This window comes from Globicephala melas, chromosome 11, assembly GCF_963455315.2.
Source record: "Globicephala melas chromosome 11, mGloMel1.2, whole genome shotgun sequence".
NCBI lineage: Eukaryota > Metazoa > Chordata > Mammalia > Artiodactyla > Delphinidae > Globicephala > Globicephala melas.
The window spans coordinates 55,870,130-55,891,862 of NC_083324.2; positions in this window are offsets into that span (position 1 = coordinate 55,870,130).

Below are 21,733 nucleotides of genomic sequence, written 5' to 3' on the forward strand. Positions count from 1 at the left end.
TCCTCTCCCAACTGGTAACCACTAGGTTGTTCTATCTGTGAGTCTGTTTCTGTTTTGTTATATACATTTGTTTGTTTTGTTTTTTAGATTCCACATATAACATAGAATATTTGTCTTTGTCTGACATTTCACTGAGCATAATAACCTCTAGGTCCATCTACGTTGTTGCAAATGGCAGAATTTCATCCTTTTTATGGCTGAGTAATATTCCATTATGTGTGTATATATATATCATCTTCTTTCTCCATTCATCTATAGATGGACACTTATGTTGCTTCCATATCTTGGCTATTGTAAATAGTGCTGCTATGGACATTAGGATGCATGTATTTTTTCAAATTAGTGTTTTTGTTTTCTTTGAATATATACCCAGGTGTGGAGTTGCTGGATCATGTGGTAGTTCTATTTTTAGTTTTTTGAAGAACCTCCATACTGTTTTCCATAGTGACTGCAACAATTTACTTTCCCACCAACAGTGTAGAGTTGTTCCCCTTTCTCCATATCCTCTCCAACATTTGTTATTTGTAGACATTTTTATGATAGCCATTCTGATAGGTGTGAGGCAATATCTCATTGTGGTTTTGATATGCATTTTCCTGATTATTAGCAATGTTGAGCATCTTTTCATGTGCCTGTTGGCCATCTTTATGTCTTCTTTGGAAAAAAGTCTATTCAGGTCTTCTGCCCATTTAAAAAATTTTTTTTCTGTTGTTGATATTGAGTTGTATGAGCTGTTTATATATCTTAGATATTAACCCCTTATAGTCATATCATTTGCAAATATTTTCTCCCATTCAGTAGCTTGTCTTCTCATCTTGTTGATGGTTTCCTTTGCTGTGCAAAAGCTTTTTTTTTTTTTTTTTTTTTTTTTGCAGAACATGGGCCTCTCACTATTGTGGCCTCTCCCACTGCGGAGCACAGGCTCCGGACGTGCAGGCCCAGCAGCCATGGCTCACGGGCCCAGCCGCTCCGTGGCATGTGGGATCTTCCTGGACCGGGGCACGAACCCGTGTCCCCTGCATTGGCAGGTGGACTCTCAACCACTGCACCACCAGGGAAGCCCTGTGCAAAAGCTTTTAAATCTAGTTAGGTCCCATTTGTTTATTTTTGCTCTTGTTTTCTTTGCCTTAGGAGATAGATCCAAACAATATATATATTGCTATGATTTATGTCAAAGAGTCTTCTGTGTATGTTCTCTTCTATGAGTTTTATGGTTTCAGTTCTTACATTTAGGTCTTTAATCCATTTTGAGTTTATTTTTGTATGTGGTATTAGAGAATGTTCTAATCTCATTGTTTTACATGTAGCTGTCCAGGTTTCCCAGCACCACTTATTGAAGAGACTGTCTTTTCTCCACATGTATTCTTGCCTCCTTTGTTGAAGATTAATTGACCACATGTGAGTGGGTGGGTTTATTTCTGGACTCTCTATCTTGTTCCATTGATCTATGTGTCTGTTTTTGTGCCAGAACCATACTGTTTTGACTACCATAGCTTTGTAGTATAGTCTGAAGTCAGAGAACTTGACAACCCCAGCTTTGTTCTTTTTTTCTGAAGATTATTTTGGCCCATTAATCTAGATTTCTCATGTAAAATACAGTAAATTCCCAGTAAAGCATAGTTCATGATGACACAGATTCAACTGTTCCTCATGAAAAGTTATATCTCTAAGTTACATAAAAACTTGAGGTTATTCAATGAAATTTACCAGTACTGAATATATCCTCTGTGTTCATTAATATGTTGCATATTTGGATGGAAAGAGGAGTAGAAAACTTTAAACATGTTCCTTCTTGTAGTCTTGATGGGGAGATATAATCCTAATAATGCTTTCAACAATTGAAATGTACAAAGAAAAGAATGAATACCACAGAGAAGCCAGAATTTGATCTTTCATTTATTATCATTGATTTATCATTAATTTACACACATTAGTTCACCACTTACCCCAGCCCAAGCCCTTTGGTTCGTTGGCCTGAAGTCTAATGTAATACAGAATAAGTTTGGCCCCTGGTCTCAGGGAGCATATAGCTAGAGAGATAATTCATTACCAGAACAGAATAAGATTAGTCTTTAAAAGAGTTATAAGCCAGGTCTTCCGATAGCTGTCTTAAAGTGTTTGTCTTACACGTCAATGTCCTGTTTTTAAACTAGTCAAAGGGCTCAATCTGAGGGGAAAAGAAGGGGCATATTTTTATGTTTTATTTTAGATCCCTGGTTCCTAAAATTGCCTGCACATTGAAATCTTCAAGTGACTCCAGTTTGCAGCCAAAATTGTGAGCCACTGGTTTAGAGCAATTCTTCTCAAACTGTAATGTGCATACAGATGACCTGGAGTTCTTGTTAAAATATACCACAGGGAACTATATTCAATATCCTATGATAAACCATAATGGAAAAGAATATAAAAAAGAATGTATATACATGTACAACTGGGTCATTTTGCTGTACAGCAGAAATTAACACAACATTGTAAATCGACTGTACTTCAATTTAAAAAATAATAAAAAGGAATGCAGACTTTTAAATAGTAGGTGTGGGGCTGGGGCCAGACGATGCTGATGCTGCCGGTCCATGGAACACATTTCCAGTAGCAAGAGTTGTGGTTTGGAGTGTGTGTGTACGCGTATCTGAGTGCATGTGTGTATGTGCATATTCTTAATATAGCTGTTATGTAAAAACAGCTATATTAGGTCTAAAAGCCAAACTTGTCTTCTCTCTGGGTTTCAACCTGGCATGGCACACTCAACCAGAGGAGATCTTCCTCTTGTCTATGGAGGATTCCTGATGAACCCACCTATGCAAGGACCCTGGATGGCTGACTCATGCACACAGAACCCTCCTTAGCCCATCAGGACGGTTCTTTTTGCTGCTAGCTCAGGTTTCTGCTCAGATGTGCTTGTGCTGCTCGCTCTGGAGGGGCTTTGCTGATAATGGCATGAGGGCATTCAATTAGCACTTCCAGGTCTCTCTGGATGTAGACGCCTCATAATTTCTTCACTAATGCAGTTGGATCTTTTTCTTTTTCTAAATCATTAGACATCTCTTCCATGTTACTTTTCACTTTCCAGCCTGTAGTGGATAAAGATTCTATTTTAATACCATCTCAACACATTTGTGTGTTAGGATAATTTGGGGAGAAGACAGGTGTTAACTTATTTTTTTTAAAGAAAAGTTTTATTTTTCTGAATCCCTCTGAGACATCAATCCTGCTTCCTGTCTTCATTGAAAGCCTAGTAGGAAGACTTGGCCTTGATCGTAGGTGCAGCGAAGGCTGTGTCTGCAGATGAGACTGAATCTGTGGAGACAGAGAGGGGAGAGGGATGGGCCAGAGAGAGCAGACTCCTCGGGGTCGTGCCTGCAGAGTAGGAGGTAAGGACCCCTCTCTTTGGGGAAAGGGCAGAGTTGGTACATTCCTCGCTCAAGTGGGGCCAAGGTAAGACCTGGAGGTGCTTCCTCTGATGTGAATTGGGCAGGAGACATCGCGTTTTAGGGCTTCTCACACTTTAATATGCACAGGAATCCTCTGAGGACTTCATTACAAACGTAGATGCTGGGCTTCCCTGGTGGCGCAGTGGTTGAGAGTCCGCCTGCCGATGCAGGGGACACGGGTTCGTGCCCCGGTCCGGGAGGATCCCACATGCCGCGGAGCGGCTGGGCCTGTGAGCCATGGCCACTGAGCCTGCGCGTCCGGAGCCTGTGCTCCGCAGCGGGAGAGGCCGCAGCGGTGAGAGGCCCGCGTACCGCAAAAAAAACCCAAAAAAAAACAAAAAAAAAAACGTAGATGCTTCTTGGTTAGGTCAGGGCGGGGCCTAAGTCTGTGCGTTTCTAACAAGCAGCGGATGCTGACACTCAGGACCACACTTCCAGAGGCAAAGGCTTGGGGTCCCTGGTCTTCAGCCTTTTCTCCTCAGAATCATCTGGAAAGCTTAAAAAAAATCCCAATAGTCAGATCTTACCCTAAACCTATTTGTAAATCAGAAGTCCATGGTAGAGGAGCCAGGAATCAGGAGTTTTGAAAGCTTCTTGTGTGATTCCATTGTGCAGCTGCCTGGGCTGAGAAGGCAGGAGAGGAACGTGAGAGTCAGTTCTCAAAGTGTGGTCCCAGGGCCAGAAGCATCAGCTCACCCAGGAAATTGTTAGAAATGTGTTTTTGGACCCTGCCCTAGACTGGCTGAATCAGAAATTAGAGCTGGCCCGGCAATCCGTGCCCTGGTGAGCTGTCCACCTGAGCTTGCACACTAAGACGTGAGAGCCACTGCTTTATATATTCAGCATCTCAGAGTGGCGTGATGGTCTGGGTAAATACACGATGGATATTAACATGGCTCCCAGCAGCCTCTGTTTAGAAGTAGTAGCAGAACCCACTTACCAGCTATTGAGTGCTTACTCTTTCCTAGGTGAAATGCCAAGCAATCGACTCACAAAATCTCACTTGTTGGCATAACATCCTTGACAAGTAAATATTAATGTTCCCATAACACAAATGAGGAAACAGATTATGGCGGTTAGGCAATTTGCCAGCTGTCACAGAGCTGGTAAATCAGGATTCCATTACAGCCTTTCTGATCCATGTGCTGTCTCCTAATCTAGGCTAGGCTTCACAGGGAATAAACAGATGTGTCATTCACTCATTCTGCAACCATTGTGAGCATGTAATATAGGCTAGGTGTCCAGCTACATCTGTCCAGAAGTGGTCCTTGTCTTCATGAGCTTATGAGTGAGTGGGCTTCAGAAAAGAAGCTGGCCTCTATTGCATAGATGGCTGCATTCTATGGAGGTAAAGTCCTTTGTGCTGTGAGCAAAAGTACCTTCTTGGGAATTGGAAGGTGGGATAGCAGAATGGGAGAAGGATCCCTGGAAGAAGTTACACGTAAAGTGATACCTAAAGGATGACTCTGAAGAATAGGATGCTGGGAGGTGAGCTGGCAGAATGTTCCAGAGAGAGACAGAGGCCTGTGTATTCAAAAGCCCAGAGATAAAGAAAGTGTTCCCCTGAGGTGGCTGGAATATTACTTTGATTTATAACAAATCCAATCACTTTTATTTATTTATTTATTATTGGCTGTGTTGGGTCTTTGCTGTGCGCGGGCTTTCTCTAGTTGCAGCGAGCGGGGGCTACTCTTCACTGAGGTGCGTGGGCTTCTCATTGTGGTGGCTTCTCTTGTTGCAGAGCACGGGCTCTAGGTGCATGGGCTCAGTAGTTGTGGCACACAGGCTTAGTTGCTCCGTGGCATGTGGGATCTTCCAGAACCAGGGCTCGAACCTGTGTCCCCTGCACTGGCAGGCAGATTCTTAACCACTGCGCCACCAGGGAAGTCCCCCAATCACTTTTAAATTCCTCTTGCAACTGCTTCAGTTTGATCAAGCATATTAATTAAATTTTTGTTTAAAAGCTATTCCTGTTCTTCCAAAATAATGAATTTCCTGTGATATTAACACCCAACCAGATGATTCTCCATTTGTAGGCATGGCTTTCACTGAACGAGAAAGAGTACTGTAACGTTTTTTTTTTTTTTTGTATGTTTGTTTGTTTTTCAGATCAAGGGGTAAAAGATGAAAGCTCACAAAGTCCACAAAATAATTTTTAGGAAAATTACAAGTCTCCAAAATGTCAGGATTTAACCTGACATTTAATATTAATGTCATTTGGAATTAAATAGTCCATAGCCAGGATCCAGAAGCTTTGCTTGAAGCAACAGCAAATAAGTGGTGTTCCATCATACTTTGGTTGGGAAAACAAATGCTTTTCTTTGGAATGAATGCAGAACAAATGTCCTAATTATTCAGCATTTTGGCAGGACCAGTGGAAGTAGAAATTTAATATCTGTGCTCTCATCAGTCTTTGGAATAAACTTAACCACTCCTTTACTAGAAGTTAAAAAAAAACATAGCAAACAAACCTCCCAACTCATTCAGTGAAGCTGGTAATTTGATTGCTGTCCTTGATTCCTACCTCCTTCTCCTTTCCTCCTTCATTTCCCCTCCTCCACTTTCCACCTTGGAGGATTCTTTCCAGATACAGTATTGCTCAGTTTCTTGAGTTATCAATAGCTGGCCTTGAACATTTGTGTTAGTGTTTTGTGATCAGAACCTAAACTTTGGGACCACATAGACTGGGAGTCAATTCACAGATTCAACACGTACCAACAGAGTTTAGTCATGCAACCTTTGTTCCATGGGCTCTTTGTCTATACAATGAGGGCAATAAGTGTCTACCTGGAAGGACTTGTAAATGTTGCAGAGATAATGATTTAAAACAATTAAATCAAAGAATGATTGTCTCCCCTTTAAATCGTATGCTGTTTTGTAATCTTTGATTTTCATGGTTCTGTTGGGAGGCTGATTCCGTCAGAGAAGAGGGCAAGTACTGCCTGGATCAAACAACTTATTGTTCATCTTTTAATCTCAAAGCTAACTTCCTCCTTCCTTCCTCCCTCCCTTCCTCCCTTCCTTCCTTCCTTCCTTCCTTCGTTCCTTCCTTCCTTCCTTCTTTCCTTCTTTCCTGTTTATGTTTAAAACTTACATATAGTAAATTTGACTTTTTTGTGTGTGTATGGTTCTATGAAAAATTTTTAATAGATTTTATTTTTTTAGAACAGTTTTAGGTTCATAGGAAAATTAAAGGGAAAATACAGAGGTTTCCCCTATATCCCCTGTCCCCACTCAAGCACAGCCTCCTCTGCTATTAACACCCCCCACAGTGTACCTCCGCTATTACTGATGAACATATATTGACACATCATTATCATTCAAAGTTCATAATTTACCTGAGGGTTTGCTCTTGGCATTGCCGTTCTATGAGATTTGACATTATACATTATAGAATGACATGCATACACCTCACTTGATCGGACTGGCCACTGTTATAAGAACCTGTAGTAGGTGGCCTAAGGGGAGCAGAAAAACATCACAAGTCTTAGTTCTATTGTCATTCTTTCAAAAAACCTTAGTCTTTTAGTTAGATGGAGACTAGGTTGGGTCTAGAGCAGTGATTGACCGAAGGCATGAGGCAAGTCCATTCCAAGTCAAAGAGTTTGATTTGATTCACTAATGTTGAAGAGTTTGTGTCAGAACTCACTTATATTGAAGAGTTGATATTCAAATTAACTCAGAGACCATTTGCTTGTTATTTCACCCATTAGTTTTAAATTCAACATCACAAGAGGCACAAAAAAACAACAAAGGCCACATAGGCAGCTGAAAGATTTCTGTCCAGTTTCTTGCCTTCTTCTTGCCACAAAAGGCAGATTAAAAAGGCATCATGTTCTTTGACATATGCAGTGTGCAGTCACCTTGCCTGTTAGATTTGGTAGGGAGGGATGGGCTTCAGGGGAAATTTGCATATACATTTCCATTAGGGTTCAGGACATTGAAATCCACATCACCCTGGACCACAGAATCCTGAATGCACCATTATGGACCAGGCCGAGCGTGTGTTGCTGCTGCCTTTGGCAGGTTCAAGTCTTGCTCTGGGTGTAATATTTTGTGACTCATTTTTCCTCAAGCATAGAGTAATAGGCTTTAAGTTTGCTAAGCTTTTCTGCCAGCCCTTCGGCCCCTGCTGTTCCATTATATTGAACTTGTAAGCAGGATGCTCTGTCGGCCTCACCCAGATTACCTCGGCAATACGGCCCCGCTGAGGGGCTGGTGTCAGGATAAGTGATTGGGAGGGAGGTCCCCATCTTGGCATGCTGTTCTCATCTTATTAAATTCAGCTTTGTGGAAGCAGGGAGCCTGCCTCTCAGTCACACTGGCTCAAGCCTGATCCAACTGCTACTGTCAGACAATATGAAAATAGGCACCACCACAGCTCATGGCAGGTGCTGCTTCACAGCTGAAAAAACAAGAGAAGGAAAAGGAGTCCAGGGTTAGGGTTAGGGATATCATGATTAGGATTTCATGAGCCTGTGTGAGCCCACGTTATTTTCCTCTTCCAGACACTTCACTGGACTAAAGGCCTAATTCAGGGAGCCTCGTGTTTTTGAGAAATGCACAAGTTTCCATGCTTTTGGGGGCAGAGGCAGATGTGTGGGGAGTTCAGCTCAGAAGACTGCTTTTATCTGCATTCTTTGCTATAGGCTCTAGTGGGCCTCAAGGAAGCTCCTGTTTAAATGAAAAACAACAACAACAGCAAAAACAAACACTCTTAAATCCCTGGGAGTCAGGAGGGCCCTAAAATCCTTCCCATGAAATCATTTAAGTATCTTAGTGTAACGAAGCGGCAGAGGCTCTGCTCCATTGAACAAAACAGAAAACTCAGCCCTGGAAAGAAGTCACTGTGTGGGTGTGAGAGTCCTCAACTTCCCCCCAAATTTCTGCCTTACACTGTGTTCTGGTTACATAGAAACCACTCCAGTGTTTAGTGGCTTAAACTGACAGGCGTCTCCTTATTTTTTGCATTCTGCGGGCTGGCACTCTGAAGAGTGGACATTTAAATGACTGGAGCCAGATTCAGCCTCCCCAGCACTGACCTGACACTTGATGCTGTTTCTCCTGTTAAACAGGCCTCGTTAGATGCTCTTCTGCGGGCCTCACTGGGATCTCCCGGCAGCTGCGCTCAGGTTAGGATGGTGCTGGGGCATCCAGAATCCTTCACTCACAAGTCTGACGGGCACCTCGGCAAGGATGCCCAAGCCTGGGCTCGGCTGTTGGGGGCCGAGTAGAAGGTTGATCCTTCTCTTTCTCTCCTTACATTGGCCTTTACATGGGGTGTCTTCACCTGGTCTCTCCAGAAAAGTAGCTGGACCTCTTACATTGTGGCTCAAGCTGCCAGGCCTTGAAACTGTCCCGTGTCACCTTCCCTGTCCTAGCAGTTGAAGGGAGTCACAGGCCCAGGCCAGGTCCAGCCTCCAAGTAGACTACACACGGGCAGGAAGGCTAGAAAGTGGGGGTCCCTGGGAACCATTTTTGGACACCAGATCAAGTGTGTTCTGTACTTTGGTCTTCAGCCTCCAACTGTAATCTAGTGACATCAACTGTCCTGCAGGATATACCTTCCTGCACACATTATTTATTTATTTACTTTAATTTACTTTTTATTTTATATTACAGTATAGCTGATTTATAATGTTGTGTTAGTTTCAGGTATACAGCAAAGTGATTCAATTATGCACATACATATATCCATTCTTTTTCAGATTATTTTCTCATATTGGTTATTACAGAGGGTTGAGTAGAGTCTTCTGTGCTATACAGTAGATCCTTGTTGGTTATCTATTTTATGTAAAGTAGTGTGTGTATGTTAATCCCGAACTCCTAATTTATCCCTCTCCACACCTTTCCCCTTTGGTAACCATAAATTTATTTTTGAAGTCTGTGAATCTGTTTCTGTTTTGTAAATAAGTTCATTTGTATCATGTTTTTAGATTCCACATATAAGTGATATCATAATATTTGTCTTTGGCTGTCTGACTTCACTTAGTATGATAATCATTAGGTCCATCCATGTTGTTGCAAATGGCATTATTTCATTCTTTTTTTGGCTGAGTAGTATTCCTTTGTATATATGTACCACATATTTTTTATCCATTCCTCAGCTGATGGACACTTAGGTTGCTTCCATGTCTTGGCTATTGTAAATAGTGCTGCAATGAACATTGGGGTGAATGTAGCTTTTCAAATTATGGGGGATGTGGAAGGCAAGTCTCTAAGTGATTGAGTCAGGGTGAAACCAGAGGTACATAGTCATTCCTCAGCATCCAGGGCAGTTGGATTCAAGACCCCCATGGACACCAAAATCCATGGATGCTCAAGTCCCTTATAGAAAATGCATAGTATTTGCATATAACCTACGCATATCCTCTTGTATACTTTAAATCATCTCTAGATTACTTATAATTCATAATACAGAGTAAATGCCATGTAAATAGTTGTAAATACAATGTAAATGCTATTGAAATAGTTGCTGGCCTGTGGCTAATTCTAGTTTTGCTTTTTGGAACTTTCTGGAATTTTTTTTCAAATATTTTTGATCCATGATTGGTTCAATCCATGGTTGCATTTTAAATTTGTCTTTTTAATTTCAGTCATTCCAGTGGCTCTAAAATGATAAATCATGGTGGTTATAATTTGAAGGATGTCATTTTAGAGACACTTTCCTCTGGGTTGAACCCAGCATATCTTTTTAAAAAGGCAAAGACCAGAGAGAAAGATTCATAGAAACACCAACCCTTATTTTTGTCTTTGCTCAGGATTATTTATCAGGTTATTGTCTTAAATGACAAATAATGAGGATAAAGGAAATAAAGTGATTGCCAAGGTGTACGGTGTTGACTACTGATGAAATATGTACTAGAAAATATGGTACCCGCATCTCATCTCACAGAGAGCATTGCTTTGGCTGAGACTATTTTTCTTTAATTGAAGTACAGTTGATTTACAATGTTGTGTAATTATTGCTGTACAGCAAAGTGATTCAGTTATATATATATATATATATATATATATATACATATATATATTCTTTTTTTTTAATATTCTTTTCCATTATGGTTTATCATAGGATATTGGAGACTAAGTTTTAATGAGTGGATCTTTTAAACAGTAATGTAAGTATGTTAGTACAGTAAGAAGCGTGAGGGTGGGGCCCCAAAGGCTCAAGTTTGGGGACCAGCAGTGCAGCAAAAGGGCACCAGACTGGGGGTCCAGGGACTCTGAGATTGAATCCCAGTCACTCTAGAAGGATTTTAACCTCCATGAATCTCAGTTTGTCGTTATAAAAGTGTTGATGATAAGACCTCATTTCAAAGTGGTTGAGAAGACTGAACAAGATTTAAATACTTTACTAACTTATTTTAATAAGATTAAGATGATAGCAGAGAGGGGTTTCACAATTAATCTTATATCTCAATCAAGTTAACATTTCCTATCCCTGCCTCCAGTGGCCCAGAGGTTGAAAGATTTCAGGCCCTGGGGTGTCAGTCCACGATGGCACTTTGGGCTGACATGTGGGAGAAAATAAGCTTTCTGAAGGCAGAAGTGGCCAAGCCTGGCTATCTCTTTCCCAAACCCACTTCATTCATCCCCTGGGAAGAGAGTTAGACCACACTTCTCCCATTTCTTTTTTTTTTTTTAACATCTTTATTGGGGTACAATTGCTTTACAATGGTGTGTTAGTTTCTGCTTTATAACAAAGTGAATCAGTCATACATAAACATATGTTCCCATATGTCTTCCCTCTTGCGTCTCCCTCCCTCCCACCCTCCCTATCCCACCCCTCCAGGCTGTCACAAAGCACCGAGCCAATATCCCTGTGCCATGCGGCTGCTTCCCACTAGCTATCTACCTTACTACGTTTGTTAGTGTGTATATGCCCATGACTCTCTCTCGCCCTGTCACAGCTCACCCTTCCCCCTCCCCATAACCTCAAGTCCGTTCTCTAGGAGGTCTGCGTCTTTATTCCTGCTTTACACCTAAGTTCTTCATGACATTTTTTCCCTTAAATTCCATATATATGTGTTAGCATACGGTATTTGTCTTTCTCTTTCTGACTTACTTCACTCTGTATGACAGACTCTAGGTCTATCCACCTCATTACAAATAGCTCAATTTCGTTTCTTTTTATGGCTGAGTAGTATTCCATTGTATATATGTGCCACATCTTCTTTATCCATTCATCCGATGATGGGCACTTAAGTTGTTTCCATCTCCGGGCTATTGTAAATAGAGCTGCAATGAACATTTTGGTACATGACTCTTTTTGAATTTTGGTTTTCTCAGGGTATATGCCCAGTAGTGGGATTGCTGGATCATATGGTAGTTCTATTTGTAGTTTTTTAAGGAACCTCCATACTGTTCTCCATAGTGGCTGAACCAATTCACATTCCCACCAGCAGTGCAAGAGTGTTCCCTTTTCTCCACACCCTCTCCAGCATTTATTGTTTCTAGATTTTTTGATGATGGCCATTCTGACTGGTGTGAGATGATATCTCATTGTAGTTTTGATTTGCATTTCTCTAATGATTAATGATGTTGAGCATTCTTTCATGTGTTTGTTGGCAGTCTGTATATCTTCTTTGGAGAAATATCTATTTAGGTCTTCTGCCCATTTTTGGATTGGGTTGTTTGTTTTCTTGTTATTGAGCTGCATGAGCTGCTTGTAAATTTTGGAGATTAATCCTTTGTCGGTTGCTTCATTTGCAAATATTTTCTCCCATTCTGAGGGTTGTCTTTTGGTCTTGTTTCTGGTTTCCTTTGCTGTGCAAAAGCTTTGAAGTTTCATTAGGTCCCATTTGTTTATTTTTGTTTTTATTTCCATTACTCTAGGAGGTGGGTCAGAAAGGATCTTGCTGTGATTTATGTCATAGAGTGTTCTGCCTATGTTTTCCTCTAAGAGTTTGATAGTTTCTGGCCTTACATTTAGGTCTTTAATCCATTTTGAGCTTATTTTTGTGTATGGTGTTAGGGAGTGATCTAATCTCATACTTTTACATGTACCTGTCCAGTTTTCCCAGCACCACTTATTGAAGAGGCTGTCCTTTCCCACTGTACATTACTGCCACCTTTATCAAAGATAAGGTGTCCATATGTGCATGGGTTTATCTCTGGGCTTTCTCTCCTGTTCCATTGATCTATCTTTCTGTTTTTGTGCCAGTACCATACCGTCTTGATAACTGTAGCTTTGTAGTATAGTCTGAAGTCAGGGAGCCTGATTCCTCCAGTTCCTTCTTTCGTTCTCAAGATTGCTTTGGGTATTCGGGGTCTTTTATGTTTCCATACAAATTGTGAAATTTTTTGTTCTAGTTCTGTGAAAAATGCCAGTGGTAGTTTGATAGGGATTGCACTGAATCTATAGATTGCTTTGGGTAGTAGAATCATTTTCACAATGTTGATTCTTCCAATCCAAGAACATGGTATATCTCTCCATCTATTTGTATCATCTTTCATTTCTTTCATCAGTGTCTTATAATTTTCTGCATACAGGTCTTTTGTCTCCTTAGGTAGGTTTATTCCTAGATATTTTATTCTTTTTGTTGCAATGGTAAATGGGAGTGTTTTCTTGATTTCACTTTCAGATTTTTCATCATTAGTATATAGGAATGCCAGAGATTTCTGTGCATTAATTTTGTATCCTGCCACTTTACCAAATTCATTGATTAGCTCTAGTAGTTTTCTGGTAGCATCTTTAGGGTTCTCTATGTATAGGATCATGTCATCTGCAAACAGTGACAGCTTTACTTCTTCTTTTCCGATTTGGATTCCTTTTATTTCCTTTTCTTCTCTGATTGCTGTGGCTAAAACTTCCAAAACTATGTTGAATAAGAGTGGTGAGAGTGGGCAACCTTGTCTTGTTCCTGATCTTAGTGGAAATGCTTTCAGTTTTTCACCATTGAGGATGATGTTTGCTGTGGGCTTATCATATATGGCCTTTATTATGTTGAGGAAAGTTCCCTCTATGCCTACTTTCTGCAGGGCTTCTATCATAAATGGGTGTTGAATTTTGTCAAAAGCTTTCTCTGCATCTATTGAGATGATCATATGGTTTTTCTCCTTCAATTTGTTAATATGGTTTATCACATTGATAGATTTGCGTATATTGAAGAATCCTTGCATTCCTGGAATAAACCCCACTTGATCATGGTGTATGATCCTTTGAATGTGCTGTTGGATTCTGTTTGCTAGTATTTTGTTGAGGATTTTTGCATCTATGTTCATCAGTGATATTGGCCTGTAGTTTTCTTTCTTTGTGACATCCTTGTCTGGTTTTGGTATCAAGGTGATGGTGGCCTCGTAGAAGGAGTTTGGGAGTGTTCCTCCCTCTGCTATATTTTGGAAGAGTTTGAGAAGGTTAGGTGTTAGCTCTTCTCTAAATGTTTGATAGAATTCGCCTGTGAAGCCATCTGGTCCTGGGCTTTTCTTTGTTGGAAGATTTTTAATCACAGTTTCAATTTCAGTGCTTGTGATTGGTCTGTTCATATTTTCTATTTCTTCCTGGTTCAGTCTTGGCAGGTTGTGCATTTCTAAGAATTTGTCCATTTCTTGCAGATTGTCTATTTTATTGGCATAGAGTTGCTTGTAGTAATCTCTCATGATCTTTTGTATTTCTGCAGTGTCAGTTGTTACCTCTCCTTTTTCATTTCTAATTCTATTGATTTGAGTCTTCTCCCTTTTTTTCTTGATGAGTCTGGCTAGTGGTTTATCTGTTTTGTTTATCTTCTCAAAGAACCAGCTTTTAGTTTTATTGATCTTTGCTATTGTTTCCTTCATTTCTTTTTTTTTTTTTTTTTTTAATTTTTGCGGTAAGCGGGCCTCTCACTGTTGTGGCCTCTCCCGTTGCAGAGCACAGGCTCCGGACGCGCAGGCTCAGCGGCCATGGCTCACGGGCCCAGCCGCTCCGCGGCATGTGGGATCTTCCCAGACCGGGGCACGAACCCGCGTCCCCTGCATCAGCAGGCGGACTCTCAACCACTGCGCCACCAGGGAAGCCCCCTTCATTTCTTTTTCATTTATTTCTGATCTGATTTTTATGATTTCTTTCCTTCTGCTAGCTTTGGGGTTTTTTTGTTCTTCTTTCTCTAATTGCTTGAGGTGCAAGGTTAGGTTGTTTATTCGAGATGTTTCCTGCTTCTTAAGGTGGGCTTGTATTGCTATAAACTTCCCCCTTAGAACTGCTTTTGCTGCATCCCAGAGGTTTTGGGTCGTTGTGTCTCCATTGTCATTTGTTTCTAGGTATTTTTTGATTTCCTCTTTGGTTTCTTCAGTGATCACTTCATTATTAAGTAGTGTATTGTTTAGCCTCCATGTGTTTGTATTTTTTACAGATCTTTTCCTGTAATTGATATCTAGTCTCATGGCGTTGTGGTCAGAAAAGATACTTGATACAATTTCAATTTTCTTAAATTTACCAAGGCTTGATTTGTGACCTAAGATATGATCTGTCCTGGAGAATGTTCCATGAGCACTTGAGAAAAATGTGTATTCTGTTGTTTTTGGATGGAGTGTCCTATAAATATCAATTAAGTCCATCTTGTTTAATGTATCATTTAAAGCTTGTGTTTCCTTATTTATTTTCATTTTGGATGATCTGTCCATGGGTGAAAGTGGGGTGTTTAAGCCCCCTACTATGAATGTGTTACTGTCGATTTCCCCTTTTATGGCTGTTAGTATTTGCCTTATGTATTGAGGTGCTCCTATGTTGGGTGCATAAATATTTACAATTGTTATATCTTCTTCTTGGATCGATCCCTTGATCATTATATAGTGTCCTTCTTTGTCTCTTTTAATAGTCCTTATTTTAAAGTCTATTTTGTCTGATATGAGAATTGCTACTCCAGCTTTCTTTTGGTTTCCATTTGCATGGAATATGTTTTTCCATCCCCTTACTTTCAGTCTGTATGTGTCTCTAGGTCTGAAGTGGGTCTCTTGTAGACAGCATATATAAGGGTCTTGTTTTTGTATCCATTCAGCTAATCTGTGTCTTTTGGTGGGAGCATTTAGTCCATTTACATTTAAGGTAATTATCGATATGTATGTTCCTATTCCCATTTTCTAAATTGTTTTGGATTCGTTATTATAGGTCTTTTCCTTCTCTTGTGTTTCTTGCCTAGAGAAGATCCTTTAGCATTTGTTGTAAAGCTGGTTTGGTGGTGCTGAACTCTCTCAGCTTTTGCTTGTCTGTAAAGGTTTTAATTTCTCCATCAAATCTGAATGAGATCCTTGCTGGGTTGAGTAGTCTTGGCTGCAGGTTTTTCTCCTTCATCACTCTCAGTATGTCCTGCCACTCCCTTCTGGCTTGTAGGGTTTCTGCTGAGAGATCAGCTGTTAACCTTATGGGGATTCCCTTATGTGTTATTTGTTGTTTTTCCCTTGCTGCTTTTAATATGCTTTCTTTGTATTTAATTTTTGACAGTTTGATTAATATGTGTCTTGGCGTATTTCTCCTTGTATTTATCCTGTATGGGACTCTCTGTGCTTCCTGGACTTGATTAACTATTTCCTTTCCCATATTAGGGAAGTTTTCAACTATAATCTCTTCAAATATTTTCTCAGTCCCTTTCTTTTTCTCTTCTTCTTCTGGAACCCCTATAATTCGAATGTTGGTGCGTTTAATGTTGTCCCAGAGGTCTCTGAGACTGTCCTCAGTTCTTTTCATTCTTTTTTCTTTATTCTGCTCTGCAGTAGTTATTTCCACTATTTTATCTTCCAGGTCACTTATCCGTTCTTCTGCCTCAGTTATTCTGCTATTGATCCCATCTAGAGTACTTTTAATTTCATTTATTGTGTTGTTCATCGTTGCTTGTTTCATCTTTAGTTCTTCTAGGTCCTTGTTAACTGATTCTTGCATTTTGTCCATTCTATTGTCCATTCTATCTCCAAGATTTCGGATCAACCTTACTATCATTATTCTGAATTCTTTTTCAGGTAGACTGCCTATTTCCTCTTCATTTGTTAGGTCTGGCGCATTTTTATCTTGCTCCTTCATCTCTGCTGTGTGTTTTTCTGTCTTCTCATTTTGCTTATCTCACTGTGTTTGGGGTCTCCTTTTTGCAGGCTGCAGGTTCGTAGTTCCTCCTGTTTTTGATGTCTGTCTCCAGTGGCTAAGGTTGGTTCAGTGGGTTGTGTAGGCTTCCTGGTGGAGGGGACTAGTGCCTGTGTTGTGGTGGATGAGGCTGGATCTTGTCTCTCTAGTGGGCAGGTTCACGTCTGGTGGTGTGTTTTGGGGTGTCTGTGGCCTTATTATGATTTTAGGCAGCCTCTCTGCTAATGGGTGGGGTTGTGTTCCTGTTTTGCTAGTTGTTTGGCATAGGTTTTCCAGCACTGTGGCTTGCTGGTCGTTGAGTGAAGCTGGGTGCTGGTGTTAAGATGGAGGTCTCTGGGAGATTTTCGCCATTTGATATTATGTGGAGCTGGGAGGTCTCTTGTTGACCAGTGTCCTGAAGTTGGCTCTCCTACCTCAGAGGCAGAGCCCTGCCTCTTGGCTGGAGCACCAAGAGCTTTTCATCCACACGGCTCAGGATAAAAGGGAGAAAAAGTAGAGGGAATTAGTAGAAGTATGAGGAAAGAAAGAAGGAAAGGAGGGTAGGAAGGAAGGAAGAAAGAAAGAAAGAAGCAAAGAAGGAAAGAAGGCAAGAAGGAAAGAAAGGAGGGACGGAGGGAGGAAGGAAGGAAGGAGGGAAAGAAGGAAAAAAGAAAGAAAGAAGATACAGTAAAAATAAAATAAAGTATAATAAAGTTATTGAATTAAAAAATTCTTATTTAGGAAAAAAAAAAAGGGGACGGATAGAACCTTAGGACAAATGTTGGAAGCAAAGCTATACAGACAAAATCTTACACAGAAGCATACACATACACCCTCACTAAAAGAGGTAAATGGGGAAAAATCATAAATCTTGCTGTCAGAGACCACCTCCTCAATTTGGGATGATTCGTTGTCTAAAGGAGGGAAGGAAGGAAGGAAAGAAAGAAAGAAAGAAAGAAGGTAAAGTATAATAACGTTATTAAAATTAATTATTAAGAAAAAAAATTTAAAAAAAGAAAACATGGACGGATAGAACCCTGGGACAAATGGTGGAAGCAAGACTATACAGACAAGATCTCACACAGAAGCATACACATACACATTCACAAAAAGAGGAAAAGGGAAAAAAATCATAGATCTTGCTCCTAAAGTCCACCTCCTTAATTTGGGATGATTGGTTGTCTATTCAGGTATTCCACAGATGCAGGGTATATCAAGTTGATTGTGGAGCTTTAATCCGCTGCTTCTGAGGCTGCTGGGAGAGATTTCCCTTTCTCTTCTTTGTTCTCACAGCTCCCAGGGCTCAGCTTTGGATTTGGCCCTGCTACTGTGTGTAGGTCGCTGGAGGGCGTCTGTTTTTTGCTCAGACAGGATGGGGTTAAAAGAGCCGCTGATTCGGGGGCTCTGGCGCACTCAGGCCGGCGGGGAGGGAGGGGCACGGAGTGCGGGGCGGGCCTGCGGTGGCAAAGGCCGGTGTGACTTTGCACCAGCCTGAGGCGCGCTGTGCGTTCTCCCGGGAACCTGGCAGTGGCGGGCTGCACAGGCTCCGCGGAAGAGGGGTGTGGAGAGTGACCTGTGCTCGCACACAGGCCCCTTGGTGGCGGCAGCAGCAGCCTTAACGTCTCCCGCCCGCCTCTGGGGTCCGCACTTTTAGCCGCGGTTTGCGCCCGTCTCTGGATTCCGCGCTTTCAGCCGCGGCTCGCGCCCGTCTCTGGATTCCGCGCTTTCAGCCGCGGCTCGCGCCCGTCTCTGGGGTCCGCGCTTTCAGCCGCGGCTCGCGCCCGTCTCTGGAGTTCCTTTAAGCAGCGTTCTTAAACCCCTCTCCTCACGCCCCAGGAAACAAAGAGGGAAGAAAAAGTCTCCTTGCCTCTTCGGCAGGTGCAGACTTTTCCCCGGACTCCCTCCCGGCTAGCTGTGGTGCACCAACCCCTTCAGGCTATGTTCAAGCCGCCAACCCCAGTCCTCTCCCTGCGCTCCGTCCGAAACCGAAACCCGAGCCTCAGAGCCTCAGCTCGCAGCCCCGCCCGCCCCGGCGGGTGAGCAGACAAGCCTCTCGGGCTGGTGAGTGCCGGTCGGCACCGATTCTCTGTGCGGGAATCTCCCCGCTTTGCCCTTCGCACCCGTTGCTGTGCACTCCTCCGCGGCTTCGAAGCTACCCCCTCCGCCTCCCGCAGTCTCCGCCCGCGAAGGGGCTTCCTAGTGTGTAGAAACCTTTCCTCCTTCACAGCTCCCTCCCACTGGTGCAGGTGCCGTCCCTATTCTTTTGTCTCTGTTTTTTCTTTTTTTCTTTTGCCCTACCCAGGTACGTGGGGAGTTTCTTGCCTTTTGGGAGGTCTGAGGTCTTCTGCCAGCCTTCAGTAGGTGTTCTGTAGGAGTTGTTCCACGTGTAGATGTATTTCTGGTGTATCTGTGGGGAGGAAGGTGATCTCCGCGTCTTACTCTTCCGCCATCTTCCGCCTTCTCCTCCCATTTCTTATTACAGTTACGTGTCACCAGGTGAGTAACTGGGCTGATCTTTATTATGTTAATTCAGTGAGATACTGGCATTCTTTGTTACAGCATCTCTCCCACCCTGAGTAATACAGTAGGCACTACTTACAGCTTTGTGTAGAACTTCCAGAAATTTAAATGGGTGCCTCTCAGGTGTTCAGTAAATACTTGTTGAATTAATGATCAAGGAGCAAACCAATAATTGATTAGAAAAAGAAGGTATAGGTTGAGGAGTGGAGGTAGGAAAAAACATTTTGCTTTCTTTATTAGGTTGTTCAGGTCTGGCCCATGGTAGAGGAAGTAATTTTAATTTCCTTACTCACTGGGTTTTAAATTTTTCTGTTATCTCATGGGCCTATTAAGTGTTGGGAAAGCTTGGGAAGGTGACATCCAAGACTGTTTACTAGCAGCCAGTGTTTTCTCTACTAAGTCTAATTCCTCTCTTTTAAAATATTTTACTGCTGTAGGAGTGGCACCTGGTACAGAAAAATCAAAACCAAACCAAACCAAACAAGATAATAACTGTATTTTAAACGATCATTTCTTGGCCTTATTTTAATCTGGGAATGAATGTCTCCAGCAGTATAAGTGTCAAAGACAGAATGAAATTTGAAAAGTGCTGTGCAGGCTAACCCCACTTGTTTACTGATTCTCACCTCCTTAATAATCTGCAAACTCAATACTTCTCACAGAAAACCCAGCAGTCTCACCCCAATTTTCCACCAAGATTTCATAGCCAAGAGCTGTAATGAGGTCTCCTACAAGTGTAACTCCCATCATGTTTACCGAACATGTTATGGTATCTTTACTGAAAGAGTCTTGTCAACAGTGTGTGTCTCTCTGGGCACAGTTTACAGGGTGATTCAGTAAGCTTACATCATTTTTTTTTCAATTAATCCTCCCTCCCAAGAAATGTGCTAATCTGTCTGTACTGGGCCTCCTTGTCATTGGTGTGAATTATCTGATTTTTACTGTTTTCAAAGGCATTTTGCATATTCATAAAATGTTATTATTCAAATGTACCATATTAACCCAGAGTGCATTTTAAGCCAAAAGTAATTAATTCTGTTTTGGATAAATCAGTTAGAATTGGAGTAGAGACTGTATGCTGGTTTTGTCTAATTACTTCTAGAGAAGCACGTGCAATACAATGAACAGATAACACTGTTAGATCCTTTGTGAAATCATACATTTTCTGAATCAACTTAATAGCAGTAAATTAGTCATGGTACATAGGGTAAGGGTATGTCTAGCTTTAAGAAAATTCAATATAAAAGTCAAGCTTATGATGGATTTAAATTATGGGGCAATTATTTGCATTACAGGTTAATTATTTGCCTACAAGAGCTTGGTAATTTATTAGTAATTTGACAAAATAGGCTAAGAGGTTAACTGAAGGCATGAGTCAGAAACGTTTTCTTTAAAAAAAAAAGTAAGTATTTTAGGGTTTTGTGGGCCATATGGTCTCTATCACAGCTATTCAGCATTGCCTTGGTTGGAGTGTATGTGGAGCAAAATCAGCCATGGATAATAAATAAATGAATACTCGTGGTTCTGTGTTCCAATAACACTTCATCTGTGGACACTAAATTTGAATTCCATATGATATTATTATGTTACACAATAATCTTATGATTTTTTAGCTTCTGGGCCATATGAAATCAAGGGATGGCTGGATTTGGCACAAGGGTTTACCAACACTTGATTTAAAGTATTATGAGCGATCAGAGAGAAATGAAGGTAAAATGCCTGCTATCAAAACGAGTCTGGAGACTAGACAGCAACACAGAAGTGCAGCTTGGAATTAAATATTCATTGCTGGAAGGTCTCTGGCTGCGTGGTCCAGATGAGCTCCGGGCACAGGGACACGCCCTGGCTCAGCCTGCAGGAGAAATCGCTTCTGTGCTCTTTCATTAGATGCGTTCTTTCCTCTTTCTCTTTGCTCAGGGCTCATGCTGAGGAGTTGATGGGATTCTGACTAGTTTCAGCCTCATTTTCCAACTTACTTTTCTGCCTTTCACAGTATAATTTTTAGTCTTGGATGGCTCAGAAGAGCGAGGCAGATTCATGAGATGCCAACTCAGAAGTTGTGGAAGAGGGCCTTGAAATCTACATTTCAACAAACCAGCCAGAATGTACTGATGGGGGTTCTGGCAGGCAGAGTACTGAGTACTCTCTTTTCTAGTCCAACCCTGGCTTTTGTCTCCTTAGCCCGTCTTCCATCTGCCCCTCCTTCTCATTCCTTGGTCTAAAGACTCAGCTGTGGCCTGGAGTTGTCTTTTTTGGGATATAGCTTATGGAACAGAAGGTCAGTGCAGTCTTACCTCCACTGCAGCTAAAGTGATCTTTACAATATGCCACACTGGAATCTAAAATACTATGCAAATCAACATATCTATGAAACAAAAACAGACTCACAGACATAGAGAACAGACTGTGGTTGCCAAGGGGGAGGGGTGGGGGAGGTATGGATAGGGAGTTTGGGGTTAGCACATGCAAACTATTATATACAGAATGGATAAACAACAAGGTCCTACTGTATAGCACAGAGAACTATTCAATATCCTGTGATAAATCATAATGGCAGAAATATGAAAAAAATATATGTATAACTGAGTCACTTTGCTGTACAGAAGAAATTAACACAATATTGCAAATCAACTATACTTCAATAAAATTAAAAAGAAAAACAAAACAAAATTTTAAAAAAATGCCACACTGCCCATGTCAATACCTTGCTAAGTCCTTTGTTGATTTCCTCTGCATTTGGGATCAAGGTAAACTC